This window comes from Camelus ferus, chromosome 15, assembly GCF_009834535.1.
Source record: "Camelus ferus isolate YT-003-E chromosome 15, BCGSAC_Cfer_1.0, whole genome shotgun sequence".
NCBI classification, from domain to species: Eukaryota; Metazoa; Chordata; class Mammalia; order Artiodactyla; family Camelidae; genus Camelus; species Camelus ferus.
Genome location: NC_045710.1, coordinates 23,557,397 through 23,574,160, shown reverse-complemented (window position 1 = coordinate 23,574,160; position 16,764 = coordinate 23,557,397). Strand labels below are relative to the sequence as shown.

Here is a 16,764-nt window from a genome sequence, read left to right as displayed (position 1 = left end):
TAAATTTAATTAAAATTTTAAACTTCAGGAAAATAGTTTTGTTTTAAATATCAATATTTTCTTCTCTTGAAGATGCCAATATTATATTCATAACTATTCTGTCTGTGGCACTAATACCTGGAAGGACCTGGTTCCAAATCCCTTGAAATAAGGTCACATTTCCTCACCCTTTGTTCATTTATTTCAGAGTGACTTTGATGATGATAGTGGTGATGATGATACAGGAGAAGGAGGAGAAGAAGGAAGAGGAAGAAGAGGAGGAGGAAGTCATCTTTTTGAGTGCTCCTGTGCCAGTCATTGTGCTGAGTGCTTTACCCAATGAACTCTGGAAGATCAGGCCCCACTCCAGAAACCCAGTAATGAATAAAACACAGCTAAATTTTGCTATTTCATTGTTACCAAAAAATGCAAGGACACCTTGTGAGGTGAGCTCTGAGCTGGTTATTGACTTCCACTTAGTACTTGATACCAGCACTAACACACTCATGCCTGTGTACCCACCATGGGGAGGACATTTTCAATAACTGGCATGGGTTAAGTAAAACTCTGAAGCCAGAAGACAATCTCAGGGGATAGAGTCTACACAAAGGAGGCTCCATGGGAATGAAGACACTACACAGAAAACCTCTAAGAAGCAAGAGAACATGAACAGAGGATACAGCCTAGAGGACAAAATCTGTCTCTCACCTACCACCACTTCGAGCTGGGGGTGAAGCTGCCTGTCTACGAAGATTCTGGAATAGGATTTCAAAGCCTGTGTTCCAAGTTGCTATACAGGAATGCAGCAAGAAGCACTAATATAATGAAAGATTGCCTTCAAAATTATCCCCATCCTCTCACAGAAAGGCATTGTTTGGTTGAGCAAAAAAGCCAATGATTATTGAATACCCATTAAATGTTAAGCACTGTGTTGCAGACTGAAGATGTTAAGAGCTGTTCACAGGGACTCACATCGCTGTGTGGAAGCAGATTACAAACCAGTTATAAAATAATAAGCCTGTTAAGTCCAGTGTCAGAGATGCATGCCCAAGACGTAGGAGCGTAGGAACTGGACCAAATTCAACCTAAGAGATCTACGAAGGCTTCCAGAAGGAGGATATACCCAAGAGTGTTAAGTTTTATTATCACAAAACTAAAACAGAATACCAGCTAAATTCAGTGGTGTCAGACGGCAAAGTGGCTGGAAATACCTGAGCATGATTTCAGAACTGCACAAGGGACAGATATCCCCAACCTGCTATCAAAACTCATCATCACATAAAAAAGAATAAGAACACGCATAAGACAATATTTAGAATAAGAGCTGGTGAGAGTGAAATGATTGGGGTCAGGTAGGTATGCACTGAGTTCTGAACAGTTTTGGGATTAAAAAAAGGCATAAGTAAATAAATGTACTACAAAAAGATAGGGACTGTACAATGCTTTAGCATCATCGTTCTTATAATTTATTTTATTTTCCCCAATTTCACCACTGACATTGATAAGCTTTAAAAACTGAGTCCCTTACACCATTTTGATGCTAATTTTTGTATACACAGATACAGATCTACTTGAAGATGTAATATGAATTTCTCTTTTTCAGGTGAAAGTGTAGTATGTTATCACCTAAGTGAAAACATCTTGCTCTTGTTCAGAAACAAATATGTTTATAGCATTCTTTTATGGGATAGTAAATTCTCAGTTTGAAATTACTTCTGAATCAGGGGTTTGGAGCTACACTTTTAATTGGAGCCAATTAAAAGTAAAATATAGTAACCTCCCCCAAATGTATTTTTAATTATTTCTGTATTCTCAATTAAATTTACACAGCTTGAATGAAGCCCATAATTAGAATACTCTCCTTACTGACTCTCTCATTCTCTTTTATTTCAGATTTTTCTCCTACAGCAAACGTTTCTTCCTTTCTCTAAAAGGAAAACAAATTTCAAGAAGTGGTGATGTCTCGCTTCGTCCTATGTAAGACCTTAACTAATTTCGCCTTACTCCTGAAATCACAGTACATACCAACAAAAGAGAAAACATAAGTAACTAGAACATTTCAGAAGTATCTTCAGTCCCACTTAACTTCTCTAAGGTTCACTTTCATCATCCTTAACATGAGAAAAATAATATTACTCTGCCATTCTTATCAGAACAACAAAAAAATTCATTTGAGAAGGTTTCAAGAGCATAAAACATGAGAAAAAAGGAAGTCCTAAAATTATGAAATGTTCCAAATTATATTTGAAAAGTCCTTATATAGGAATATATTTCCCCACTGGAACAATATTATAAATGGATTGCTAGTAGATTTACACATGGAGGACAAGGAGGTTGGTGGGGATCTGTCAAAAATGCTACAAATAACTTTTGGAATTCTCAAGAAGTTTAGCAGTTGATACCACTCTTTCCTTATATGCCAAACTAGCCTTCAGAAATTGTGTAAGTCCTAGAAACATGAAACTGATGGGTATTTTTAGATTGAGAGAGACAGAGGAGGAGAAGAAGAAAAAGGGAGAGAGATAACTTCTCACAAAGTCACTGTTACGAAGTTAGAGGAGGCAAAGGAATGGGGATAAGAATTTTGTTGGTACAGTTATAAAAGAACAGAGGAATTGATGAATTGGAACTAAAGTGTTAGCAGTTTAGGTAAACATGAGGTGTCATTTCTGGCCCCAAACAAAAACAAACAGCAAACACTAGCCCTCTGTCAGCCATCTTGCCTGTCTCTCCAACCTTCACGGTCAAATAAAATTTGCTGGCTCGATTTTATCCCCTCTTCAGACCACCCAAATCAGTTCTCCCTCCACTTCCCACCCCCACACCTCTCCAAAACTACTCCGGTAGAGGTCACCGGGTTCTGTTAGAAGTTATGCCACGTGTTACCCCTTGACCCCACCCTCCCTAAAATTCTCCCCTCGGATGGTGTTCCTGGCACCTTCTCTTCCCTGATTTTCCTCCTATGCCTCTGGTCACACATTCCCAGTCTGACGTACAGGTTTGCAGGTCTCCATACCTGGCCTTTTTCTTTTGCTTCAAATGCTCAGTGTAAGCTCATCCACAACCACAGCTTCACCCACCACCTCTGTGTTGGTGACACCAGTGTGGTGCATAGTAGAGGGCAGAGTGGGCTCTGAAGAGAGGCAGGCTTGAGATCACACCCTAGCTCTGCTCCTTACTAATGAATGACTTTGGGCAGGTTTTACTTAACTTTTGAGTAAGTTTTCATATCTTACTATCATACATTGCTAGTGGAAATGTAAAATGAAACAGCCACTTTGGAAAACAGTTTGGTAGTTCCTCAAAGACATAAACATAGAGTTACCAGATGGTCAAGCAAATTCACTCCTGCGTACACACCCAAGAGAACTGAAAACTTAGTGTCCACAAAACATTTGTACACAAATACTCATATCAGTATTATTCAGAATAGTTCAAAAGTGGAAACAACCCAGATGTCCGTGAACTGGTGAATGGAAAAACAAAATGAGGTGTATCTATACAGTGGAATATTATTTAGCCATAAAAAGAAAAGACATTGATACATGCTATAAGGATAAACCTAATCATTAAGTAAAAGAAGCCAGACACAAAAAAGGCCATATATTGTAAATTCCACTTATATGAAATGTCTGGAATAGGTAAATCCAATAGGTAGAGACAGATAGTAAACTAGCAGTTGCCAGGGGCTGAGGAAAAGGAGGACTAGGGAGTGACTGCAAAGAGTTCAGGGTTTCTTTTTGAGGGTGATGAAGATGTTCTGGAATTTGACTGTGGTAATTGCACAACCTTGTGAATACACTAAAAATCACTGACCTCTACTCTTTAAAAAAAGTAGATTCTAATGGTATATGAGTTATATCTCTATTGATTTTTTAATTAATTAAAAAATATGTTGTCTTCACTTTCCTAAACTACTATATCTCCTATATTTTCTTCCTTGATTTATGGCTCAAACTGCCTCCCAATATTCCATGCCAGAAACTTGGGACTCACCCTAGATTTCCTGGCACCTTCCTTCATCATCCCTCCATGTCCGAGTCTGATCATCTACCTCCTGATTGAATGAGTGGTGTGTGAGCATATACCTCCACTTCTTTCCCTCTCCATTGCCACTCCTGGGTCCAAGCTGTCATTACTTTTCCCTGGGCCACTGCGATGCTTACTTGTCAGGCTTCTAGACTGGCTCTCACTTCTTGTTTATCTCTCCTCTCCATTAGTGCCAAATCAGTGTTCCCAAATTATCAGAATGATCACATAACCCCTTTATTTAAAGTCCTTCCACCATTCCCAATTGGCTCAATCTAAAGTCCGTGCTTAGCATACAAAGCCTTTAATGAATGGCTCTGATTCTGCCCACCCACACCCTCACTCCTCTTTACTCACCTCTGCTTTACCCAATGCATGTTCTATTACTGTAAAATGAACTTCTTTTTCATAGTGCCCATGTGATATGGACTGAATGTTTGAGTCCCCTCAAATTCCTATGTTGAAACCCTAATCCCCAATGGGGGGGTCTTTGGAAGATAATTAACTCATGAGGGTGGTTTGTTGTTTAAGCCACCCAGTTTATGGTACTATTGTTAAAGCAGTCTGAACCGACTAAGACATGATTTGCCTATATTGTTTCTTTTTTTAGGATGTCTCTCCTCCCCACAGTATGTCTGCTTGGCAATCACATACTCACTTCTCAAATGCCTACTTGAAATCTCCTCCTCCCTCCCAACTTTTCCAGGCAGACTTTGGCACTCAATGTACTGACTTCCTTTAGGCTTTGTGTGATTTATGTTACTGAATAGTTCTGTCTCCCCAGTAGTTTCTTAAGAACTAGACCCTGTCTTTTGTCTTTCTAGCTCCCAAAACAGAAGTATGTCTGATATCTTTATATGGTTATCTTTCTCTGCCGTCTTATTCTTCCAACATGGTCTTCAAACTTTAAATTTATTTCTTCTCCAACTTTCCTCTCTAATCTTATTCTTGTCTTGAACTTTTTTCTTTTAATTATTGAATAAATTTATTTCCTTTATTTTAACATGCCTGTAATGGAATTTCAAGACCCGTTTCTAGATTTTTAGTAGTACAGATTTATGTTAGAGAGAATAAAAGTATACCAAATACTTCTTCCAGTCATTTTCTTGTCTATTCAATATTTGTTTCTGTGCCAGATACTGTGATTAACACCATGGCAGAGGTACAAGTACGTAACAGGCACAGACTGTGATCTCAGAGGCCTCAGGGTCTAAAGAGGTGACACATATCAACAGAAATTATGATATAGGGCGTTATGAAAGAGAAGTAAAAACAAGCTCTGACTCACAGAATTGAGCTGTGCCTTGCAGCATGAGTGAGGTTGCACTGAGCAGAGAAAAGAACACTGCATGCAGAGAGAATGATGCTGAAAAAAAGCAGACAGATATGGAAACACAGGAATGCTAACAGAATGGTGCTGTCTTAAAATGAATTAAAGTACCTACATGTTTATTCATTCACCAAACAAACATAGAGAGGGGGCTACCATGTTCTAAGCATCAGAACTAAAAGCCTCTGTGATGGTCCATGTGGTATAATCCAACGTATTCCTTTCCTGTGGGTCTGTGTAGGCTTCACACGTTTTACTCCTTGAATGAGTTCTGAGTATATAACTTAATGGTTAAGGGCCTGGACTTCAGAGCCAGACCACTGGGATCAAATTTGACTCTTACACTTTCTAGCTGTGTGGCCTTGGGCAAATTATTTAATCTTCCTATATCTCTGTATCTTTATCTGTATGGCAGGATAATAACAGTATCTCTGTTGGAGGGTTGTTATGAGAATTGAATGAATGAGTGAATATAGGTAAAGTGCGTATTAACTGACACACAGAATATTCTCAGTAAATGTTAGCTACTATCATTGTTTTCCTGGCAAGTGACAAAAAGTGCCTTCTACCTAAGGGATATAATGATTCCTATTTATGTCATCTCTCTCAAACTCAGAAGTCACATATATCTATTTTGCAAAAGACTTGGGGGGAAAGTAAGGAATGTTGGGGAGGAAGGGAGGGAAGGAAGAAGGAAGGAAGAAAAGGAAAAAGAGAAAAGGAAGAGAAAGAAAAAACGGAGAAAGGCAGCATAGGCTGGAAATTTGAGTTATGAATTGAGAACTAGTTTAAATACCATTTCTACCAACTGTGTCTTAGTCTCAAAAAATTTTTAAATGAAGATTCTGTTATCAACTTCCCTATTCTAATATTCATTATTTTTGGAGGATAGACCTAACTTCTCTAGATATGCAAGCCTGTCTATTCAATTATATTTTTACTGATCAGTTACAATCTATTTTTTAAAGAGAGATTTATCAAGCACATACAATAAGTACTTAAGGGGATACAAAGACATGTACATGCCCCCAGAGAGGTTAGAGACCAGGAGATTTCAGTAGATCCACACAGAAATGTCAGCAGTATCTTGTGTGTACCAATGAGTCATGGAGGGGATCCAAGTCTTGACACTGCATTCATTCTTCTGTGAAATGGAAATAAATGCGTGTCAGGTTACTAATACTTCAAAAACAATTCTTGAGAGTAGATATTGCACAAAAACACTTCCACCAAAAATTTTACTGATGGATCCACTTGTCACAGAAGAATGTTGAAGAGTTGAAATAGTAAGTGAAACCAAGCTGGGCACTAAAATTAGAACGAGAACCTCATCGGCTTCTGTGGTAATTTGCGGGGATTTCACAAATCTGCATATTCACACAGTTTTATACCCTTGCCAATCTTTATCTCACCACAATATCTCATCTTCAGTGACTTCTTTTTAACACTTGCTTCTAGTTTCTAGTCCAGGAAAGTGGACATGTATTTATTTATTTGTTTAGATACTCTTTAAATATTAATCACAAAAAAACCTGAAAGCATTCACCAAGAATTTAGGTAAAAAGATACTTCCTCACTACTAAGTGCAACACAAATTATTTATAGCATTTTTAAAACAGAAAAATGCAAATGAAAATGTTTAAACATTCTCACTAACTTACTACTACATAATAATGTAGTAATACTTGGTTCGGGAGATAAAGGCAAAAACCCATCATAAAAACATCAACGACTGTGGGAAAATACTGGACTACCTGAAGCCATATCTACACTGAAAAATCAAGGAGTGCTCAAGACCCAAAATGTATTACCTTCATGTATCTTAAACAATGTGAAGGGAGCCCAGATTTTGTAAAAGTGTTTTTTTTTTTAAGTTAGTTATTGCACTTTATTATTATTTTTTAAATTTTATTTTATTGAGTTATAGTCAGTGTGCAATGCTGTGTCAATTTCCAGTGTACAGCACAATTTTTCAGTTATACATGAACGTACATATATTCATTGTCACATTCTTTTTCACAGTGAGCTACCACAAGATCTCGTATGTATTTCCCTCTGCTATACAGTATATTCTTGTTTATCTATTCTATATATACCTGTCAGTATCTACAAATTTCGAGCTCCCAGTCTGTTCCTTCCCACCCCACTCCCCCCTGGCAACCACAAGTATGTATTCTATGTCTATGACTCTGTTTCTGTTTTGTATTTATGTTCATTTGTCTTTTTTTTTTCTTTTTAATTCCACATATGAGTGATCTCAAATAGTAAAAGTGTTTTTGTTTCTCAGGTATTCCAGTTTCTTTCCTAAAATCTAATGTTGCTTTTGGATACGGAGTTTTCAATTTGACAATGTGTTGTCCACAGAGTGCCAAACATCTGTTTTAAAAAGACTGGAAAATTCCTTGCATCATCTAGGTGTATCCAAATCTCCATATCTTTATTATAATATGGAACAACCTGAGTCTTTCCAGTGAGTTTTTTTTACAGAGACCCATATTCACACCAAGATGACTGAACAGATGCCATACTTGGCATCAGCAATATCTCACACAGATGTACTTGTGGGTCCTAACACAAAATCGTGCTTCCTGTAATAACCCAAGAACTCTGGCTCTGACGCGACAGCAATTAAATAGGAAGGTATAGTGGCTATATACACATTATAAATATTGTTCTTAAATGCCCTTCTCTTTTTGCATTTTCCCCTTTATTTGAAAGCCTAGAGACACACAAATAATAAACCACAAGTCTCAGTTTTTTCCTCCAAAGTGAAGATGATATAAGTTAACAAGTTCTTTGTCACCCAGCATCTACAGGTTATAAAATAGTGACCTCCTAAACAGAGATCTAGCTCATAGACATATTTTTGGTTAGGTTCACACAGGACTGGCCATCACAAAGTTGTAGAAATTCTGAATTAGTTGCAAAAATGTGCAAATCCAGATTTTCACCTTAAAAAAATCCAGTTTTCTAGATTCTTGTGGAAAAATCAGATCTGCTGGTTTTAGGGCTGCATCCCCATGAGGCATCACCTGGCTGGAGCTGAGTGGCAACCACCTCCCAGTTCCCCAAAATCTCCACTACCCTCTATTGTCTCCCCAAACTGAGGCCAAGTGTCAGGGCCATTTATCACCCAACTCTGTGCCTTTTCTTCTGTAGTACATTTAAGAAGAAAGCGAAATATCACTTGTCCTAGGCAGAGAGAATTTGTCTTATCCCTAAATCCACTGCACTCATTCTGGTATTTTCCTGGCCTTACAAACGTTTGCCTTTGCAAGCCCCTTCCTGCAGCTCCCCAGGATGCCAGCTGACATCAAGATGCTAAGGAGGGCTCTTTAGAATGTTTCTATTTGTGCATTGGACAAGGAAGAATCACAAGACAGCTACTATGCCTCCTGGCATATTTCCATTCAAATGTAGGCTCAAATTGCAAGACTAAGTCTTGCTCAAGCAAGAAAGTAAGATGTGGATTTCTATAGCATTTGTCAAGCTTGGTCAATAAATTATTTGTATCCATTTATAATATGAGTAAATTTCTAGATTACCTCCAAGTTTTGCAACTTCCTCAGATACCTGTGTTCTTCTTTTACAGAAACGTTGTCCTAATCACAAAATGGATGTTCACTAATGATTCCCAAAGAGCATGGGACTTGGTGCCAAATGCCCTCTAAGCACCTAACTTTGTAGATTCTGGAAAGATTAAAGGCAACTAGAATGTACACTGGGATAGCTACACAAAAAGTACCTACCTACTTATGCTTAGAGGCAAATACATTTTCAGATTCCCCACACTACAATAAGTATCCAGTTTCACTCTCTCCCACTTCCTCTCTCTGCTGCTTTGGATTTGTTGACTTAAACTAGTAATGGCTTATTCCTTCATGTCAGATTCAAATAACGCACAGGTACTCATCACTGTGGACTTCTCAGGATAATCTCCTGTGGATAATTTCCAGCACTTAGATAATGAGTCACTTGGATAATTAGTGACTATATACGCTGAGTTGGTATTCTTCCTTTGTTGTTGTTTATGACTCTAAAAATAGAAACCAGCAACCAGGGGAGTGTTATTTACTGGTCAGTGCAGCTGCAAGGATTAACCTCTAAACACCTGATTTCGTCATCTTGCTCATTCAAGTCTTCTGATAGAGCTTTTTTTGTCTACTCCAAGAAAACCTCTGGTTCTATTAGAGAAATAGATTGTGGTACAGGAGAGACAGAGACATATTTTCCCTCTTTTCAAGAGGACCTTTTATTTTTCAGGTTAACTACCTCACTTTATAAAGGAGAGCCTCGGGGCCAAAAAGAAAACATAATTTGCACAAGTTTAAACAGTGAGTTAATCGGAGAAAGAAAAATATGCCATCACAGTAGTGCTTCCATAGAATCCAGACTCATGGTGGGGTCCCTGGGACGTAAAAAGTGCATGTGTCAGAGGCTGATTTTGAACTAATGCATCTGCTTAAGAAAGTGAGTTTTCTGATATGAAGCAGTTGTTTTGCTATTTAGGTATGGAGAATTGAATCAGCAGCTATATGTTGTCAGTCATGGGATTTCTGCTCATCAGTCTGGTTTCAAGGGAATTTGACTCTTGAACTTTGCAAAAACTATTTCAACCTAATCATCTCCCTTTGTCAAAATAATTTTTGTATTCAGGGGTCTAAAATGACAGTGGAGGGTTTAGTAAGAAGCTGATATTCCTGGTTGATGGGGGCTGGGCATCAGAAGCAGTTCTGGGTACCTTTGAGATGAATAAAAATGTGTGGTGAAGGTGAGATTGACCTCAAAAGTCGTCTTGGCACAAACAGCTGGCTCCCTGGCTCTGACGCTTGGATCCAGAACCCTGTCTCGTCATTTACTCTTGTCACATGGAGCCCCACATATTTTCTTGGTTATCTTTGTTCATTCAAACTTTGGCGTCTCTTTTAAAGTCTTCCAGAAAAGAGCCACACATGCTCCATTCCCTGAATCTAAACTCACTCCTTCAACACCATTATAAGCTTTGAGACTCTGCTCTTCTGAGTTTGGGACTACATTATCTGCAAATTACAACTCTCATCATCCTCGTCCTCAAATTCCATTCACATCAGACAGCAGCAGCTTTTTCAAGAGGGATAACGATTGGGCAAATGGATTTTTAAGGAGCAAGTTCTTCCCACATTCCCAGCAGTTTGATTCTGGCTCAGGTGGCTCCAATCTTAACTCTGGGGGAAGAGACTTCGCCACTTTACAAGATTACCATATTCAGGAGGATACCTGTCTCTTATTAAATGTTTGAAAGAAATTCAAGAAGGCCCCTGGGCTCAGATGGATAACCTGCCCGGTGAAATGAAGGAGAACCTATAGAAAAGATCTACGCTCAGCACAAGAGCCCATCAGCCTTCCACGCGTCCGTCATACTTCATACTTTGCTCGGTAGTGTGGACTCATGAAGCCCAGGGCAGAGAGCCAGGCATGGTGCTGCCAGCTGATCCTGTTCCTGTGCTCCCAGTCTCCCATCCATGGTGCAGGGTGGTTCTTCCACATTCAGAACATTTGCTCACTAGGGACCTCCCCTCCCCCAGTCCCACTCCTTCATGGATCAGTAACCATAAACATAGCTACTTTGTGGGGCAGAGCAGTTTCTAGGAGAGAAACTTGTATTCGTTTGTTAACACTGCTGTAACAACATATCACAGACTGAGTGGCTTAAACAACAGAAATTTCTCATAGTTCTAGAAGCTGGGAAGTCCAGGATCAAGGTGTTGCCAATTCAGTCCCTGGTGAGACTCTTCCTGGCTTGCAGCCTTCTTGCTATGTCCTCACATGGTAGAGAGAGAGAGAGCTCTGGTGTCCCTTAGAGCACAGCCCTGTTGGAATAGGGTCCCATGCTTATGACCTTGTGTAACCTTTAATTACCTCCTTATAGGCCCTATCTTTAAATACAGTTACATTGAGATATAACATGAATTTTAGGGGGACACAATTCAGTCCACACCAAAGCTCTTAACCAAGAATCAGAGATTTATAAAACTTATGACATCACATGTAGAATTTTGTGTTTACGCCTGTGAGCTTTTTTCTGGGGAAGAGGATCCATAGCCTTCCTCAGGGTCTCAAAGGGGCCTGTGACCAATAATAGTTTAAGAGCCACTACTCAAACACACAGAGACTGATTGCCGCAAAGGATTTCAGAAGAAGACACAGGAAAACAAGTATTCCCTAAGGTTCCACCATCTGATGTCATTTTAAAACAGATGAACTTACCCAGGGCAAAAGGAATGGAAACACATCACTCCCTGATTCTCACCACCAGCTTTTTGGAGTCACAAAAAATTTGACATACTGCCATTTTCACTCCCTCCCAAGAGTCCATGAGCAACCTCAGACTTAACATCCAATTTAAAAACATAAGGTTTCCTTTTGCAGAGGCATCTATGCCCCTGTCAGGGTCTAGAGATACTACACCTACTCCTCCCCGTGAAGTTGCTTCCTCCACCACTTCGTTCACCTCCGTTACCCTTCAGTACCTTGGTCAGATGCCATGAGAAGGGAGGGTGGGCACTGTTCTGTGCGGTCCACCAGCGTCATATGACACTTCCCACAGGGCAGGGCAGCAGAGAGGAGGGCCCTGAGGCTGCATAGACAATGATATAATCCTAGCCTGTCAAGTGTGATGTCCTTTCAAATAGGGTGTATTAACCATTTAGACTGATGACATTTTTTGGCTCACAAACCACAGGAGTGCGGACATTAACCCAGTGCAGTGCAGTTCTCAGACTGGAGAAATTTGTCCGTGTGTGCAATCGCTGTACCCTCAAATGGGGCTTTGCTTGTCTTTTATGCAAAGGAGATTTGTGTCTTTCTTCAAAGGAGATTAAAGGGCAATAATCTAACTTTGCCCTATAAAATAATTCTGGAAAAGAGACAATAGTATTATTTTATGTTATAACTAAATAAATTGGAACACAAAGAAATTAAATAAATTTTCAATTGGTCAATCTGTCCATCAATCTATAAGCATTTATTAAATGGTAACTTGTTTTTCCTCCCCCACCCTCGGTGATGTTTAAATGTTACCTTTTAATCTAATTAAAAGTATGATTCTAACAGCAAAAGGACCTGATTCTTTTCTTGTCAGGGGGAAAAGAATGTCTGTTTTAGGCTCAGTATTCAAATCCTAAGTCCTTTATTGACTCAATGAATATCGACTAAGCACATACCTCTATGTTTCAGACATTATGCCAGGGCCAGGGTATCCAATGGTGAATGACACAGACCAAATCTCTGTGGCGTGTACTGTTTATGGAGGGAAACCGACATCAAACAAGTAGATAAAGTTGATATATGATTACAAATTGTTATAAGAGCTATGAATGAAAATCCAAATGAGAGGACAAAGAGAATGACAAGAGGGATTATTTTAGCTGAGTGGTAAGGAAAGATCTCTTTGAAGAGACAGTATTTAAGCCAAGAATTGAAACTTGGAGATTAATTTAGTGAAAGATGTGAGGGAAACAAAGGCTTGAAAAACAGGTGAGGTCATAATTATCCTTACTGAGTTGGAGAAGATTGACAGGATGGAGAGAGTGGGTACATTGCAAGACATCTAGAGTTGTGCTTAAGATGCCTTCAGGCTGAGATGCCTGTGAAACTCCTATGTGCAGGTCTCAAGAAGCTGTTATTTATACAAATATGGAGGTCCAAGAGAAGATCTGGATGGAATTTAAAATTGGGAGTTAACCCCATGTGAACAGCATTTAAAGCCATAAGAATGGCTCATATTCCTTAGGAAGAATGCATAAAGAGAAGGGACAAGATAGTCCCCCCTTAAGCCTTGGGCATTCTAGAGGTCAGAGAGAGGAGACAAAGCAGAAAAGTGTCTTAAGGAGGAGTTGTCAGAGGAGCAGAAGCAAAACTTAAAGCATTTTGTGCCATGAGGCCAAGAGAAGAACGTGCTCCTGGAAGTTAAAACAATCAACTGTGTTGAATGCTACTGAGAGGTCAAATAAGAGAAGGATGGAAAACTACCTGCTTTATAATTTTTGCTACAAGGAGGTCACTGGTAACCTTGACAAGAGCAGCTTCAGTGGAGCTATGGACAGAAGCCACGTTAGTGTGAGTTGAAGAGTGAATGGGAGGGCAAGAAACAAAGATAGCAATGTATAGAATATGAGTTTAATGAGTTTGTTTAGGATTAGCATGAAGACAAATTGGCAGAGGTTGTGGGAATCAAGGGGTATTTTTGTAAGACGAGAGTTGCTGGCACATACCTAGATGCTGATGAGGATGATCTATTAGAGAAGTGATCATTAAAGATTCAGAAGGAGAAGGGGATAACTGAAGATAAGGGCATGGCTACCAGCTGTAACAAGAATGAAGAAAGGAGAATATGGTTGCAAGCACAGATAGAGCATATATAATTGCTGAGGGGAAAAGGAAGGAGAATAACATCAATCAGAGATATAAAATCACCAGGCTGGCAGCAGGAGCTTATCTAATCCACCTGTTTCTGATACCCTCCAATCTCCTTGAATTTTTGAAGAGGAAAGAAGGAAGAGAGAAATGAGCTCCCCAAGTCCAAGAGGGAGATATCCCAGGATGAACTGTCCCATAACTTAGTATCTAATGATCCTTTTTCCTGCTCCTATAAGCAATGTGGTCCTCATTCCTTTGAATGCTGTTCTGTTAGTTAAATATCTGTATTGTTGTCTGCCAACATTTGATGCCCTTGGACACCAAAGAGTGCTGTCATCTTGTGCTGTGAACCACTGAACTTGGCTTTTTGTGAACTTTATTCTGGAGGACTAGTCATTTGACATCTCATTTTTGCCATCATGCCGATGCAGATTGTCACTACTTACTGTTCAACAGCAATTACGAGAAGGAATGTCATGTGTAAATCATCTGAAGTGTTTTGAAGGCATATTAGAGTAAGACTTGTAACTGACTCACATGGATCAGGGTTTCTCAGCCTCGTTACCATTGATACTTCAGCTGGATAATTCTTTGTTGCAGGGGTCCATCCTGTGTATCACAGGCTGTTTAGCAGCATCTTCAGCCTCTACCCACCAGGTGCTAGGAGTACTTCACCCCCACCTCCACCCGCAGTAGAGACAGCTCAAAACATCTCCGGACATCACATAATGTTCCCTCGAGGGTAAAATTTTTCCTAGTTGAGAACCACTGATATAGACAGATGTCACAACATAAAAATGAAAACTGAAAAAGTCAATTAACTAAATTTTTTCTAGTATCAGAATGTCTGCTTTTAGTGTAGGCATATGCCTGGCTATTTGACTGAATTTTTCAGTTTTCAAATGAATCCTAGATATCTTCAACAATAACAGACATTTGAATGAATGCATCGTCTAGACACCATCTCAGCTTGATTTTCCATTCTTGAGGCAACTGGCAGGATTTAACACGTCAGAATTTGACTCAATTTAGAACACTTCAAAGCTTTCTAAGTCTAAACTTGTTCCTCATCTACAAACTGGCATATCTTGGCCCCTTTTTCATCTCTATGTTAATCATTTTCAGTTTTATTTTAATTTTGCTGTTTATCATAAGCTGTTTTAATCCTTTTGAAGAACTTTAGAGGACAAATACTTATACATTGAGGCATTTTTTTCAATATGTGAATAAAAAATTCTATTTTGTGAGAATAATTCACTTCCTTTCCCATTGCCCAAGTACTGGCTCCCCCTGAGTAATCTCAGGATGAGTCTATATTGAATGTATTGCCTGTATTACAGTTTTTACTTATAAATTATTCACTATGTTGCGCTGTTACTGTGCAGTTATTCCAGGCAGGGAGTGATGCTCAATGTGAAACTATTGGAGGTGATTTGTTCTCCTACAAGCTCTATCACTTACTGGCAAATAGCTTGTGCTTCTGGGTGTCATTTTCTCACATTCAAGTCCAACTAACATTTACTGAGAGGCATGTGGTTTGCCAAGTCAAAACTTGACAGTGCTTCAAAGGCTCTTTTGTGGGAGGGTGTGTCTGCTTCACATGGCAACAGCTTTTGAGGATCAAGAGGTCCTCAAACAGCTTCTTGCTTTCATAAATAACCCAGGAACAATCAGCCATGAATTCCGTTAATCCTCCTTGAATCACAGCCTTTCCTTTTGGCAAAATAAATGTAATCTTGTGTAAAAAATAAATTCTGCATAAATAAATATTAATGCCATGTATGATGAAGTGTTGAGGACTGAAGTATACTGCTGTCTACAACCTATTTTGAAAAAAAAAATAGATGGACCAATGGATTGACAAGAGGAATGAATAAATAGAGATATGTGAAAAAAAAAGTAGATTGTTAATGGTAAAACTGAATTGGCAGTAGATGGATATTCACCATACACTTCTTTCAACTTTTTTTTTGTTTGAACATTTTCACCATAAAGTATGAAAAAAATTCTTGCCATTATCTTATTTTTATTTTTATAGTCAACTAATCTTTTTTATTAAAGCATCCATGTTGCTGCAAATGGCAAAAATTTTGTTCTTTATGACTGAGACATATACGCATATACCACAACTTCTTTATTCATCTGTTGATGGACACTTAGGTTACTTTCATATCTTGGCAATTGTAAATAAAGCTGCTGTGAACTTTGGGGTGCATGTATCTTCGAAATAGTGTTTTTGATTTTTTTCAGTCTGTAGTGTTCAGTGACATGGGGCAAAGAATAATCATTCCTTAACTGTACACAATGAATCCTGGTTTGTAAAGCTTTTTAAATATGATCTTATTATCTTATTTTGATCCCTTCTACAGTCTCTTGAGGTAGTAAGGGCAGGTATCATTGTCTCTATTTCATAGATAAGGTTCATTGTTTTAAGAGTAACAGTTCTAAGATTAGGAATCCCACTACACCTCAGGCCAATTAAATTAGAATTTCTGGAGATAGAGCTTTCAGTTTTTCAAGCTCCCCAAGTAATTCCAATACACAGCCAAACAAACCAACCCACTTCTTTAAAAGAGTGCTTCTGAAAATTTAATATGCATAAGAGTCATCTGGGAGAATCTTGTTTGTAGGCCTGAGATTCTGCATTTCTGAAGCTCTCTCAGGATATCCAACTAGTCTGAAGACCACAATTTTGAGTATGCCTGGCTGCAGGGACATTTTTGAGGGGAAAAAATCCAAATTCTCATGCAGGCTTCAGTGAATTCTTGTGTAAGTCTATGTAGGGGTGGGGAGTAGGAGGGTGCAGAATATGTGGAGAAGCAGCATCAAGATTATCAGAGTCCTATTAAATATTCTGTTTGTTCACAACAAGAAAGCCTAGCATTTTCTAGTTATGCTCAGTCATCTATAAAAAGAAAAATCCTCTTCCTAAATACGTTGGAGGACAACTGCTATTCCTTCAAAGATGGCTGTCCTATACTCACGAAGATGGATGAAAGCTGGGCATGAAAGGGCGGGTAATCATTAAT

At 38.9% G+C, this 16,764-nt stretch overlaps 1 protein-coding gene across 9 annotated transcripts in view; it reads right to left on the bottom strand.

The window, feature by feature from the left end:
* Positions 1–16,764, bottom strand: part of RASGRP3 (RAS guanyl releasing protein 3) — a 97,558-nt gene that overhangs the window by 44,363 nt on the left and 36,431 nt on the right. For 2 of the 9 annotated variants that reach the window (XM_032497328.1, XM_032497327.1), the window contains exon 2: positions 6,436–6,482. The exons of 5 other annotated variants lie outside the window; for them this stretch is intronic. The gene's annotated coding sequence lies outside the window, so the exon portion shown is untranslated. 2 more of the 9 variants (XM_032497331.1, XM_014565774.2) reach the window with 2 other exon arrangements.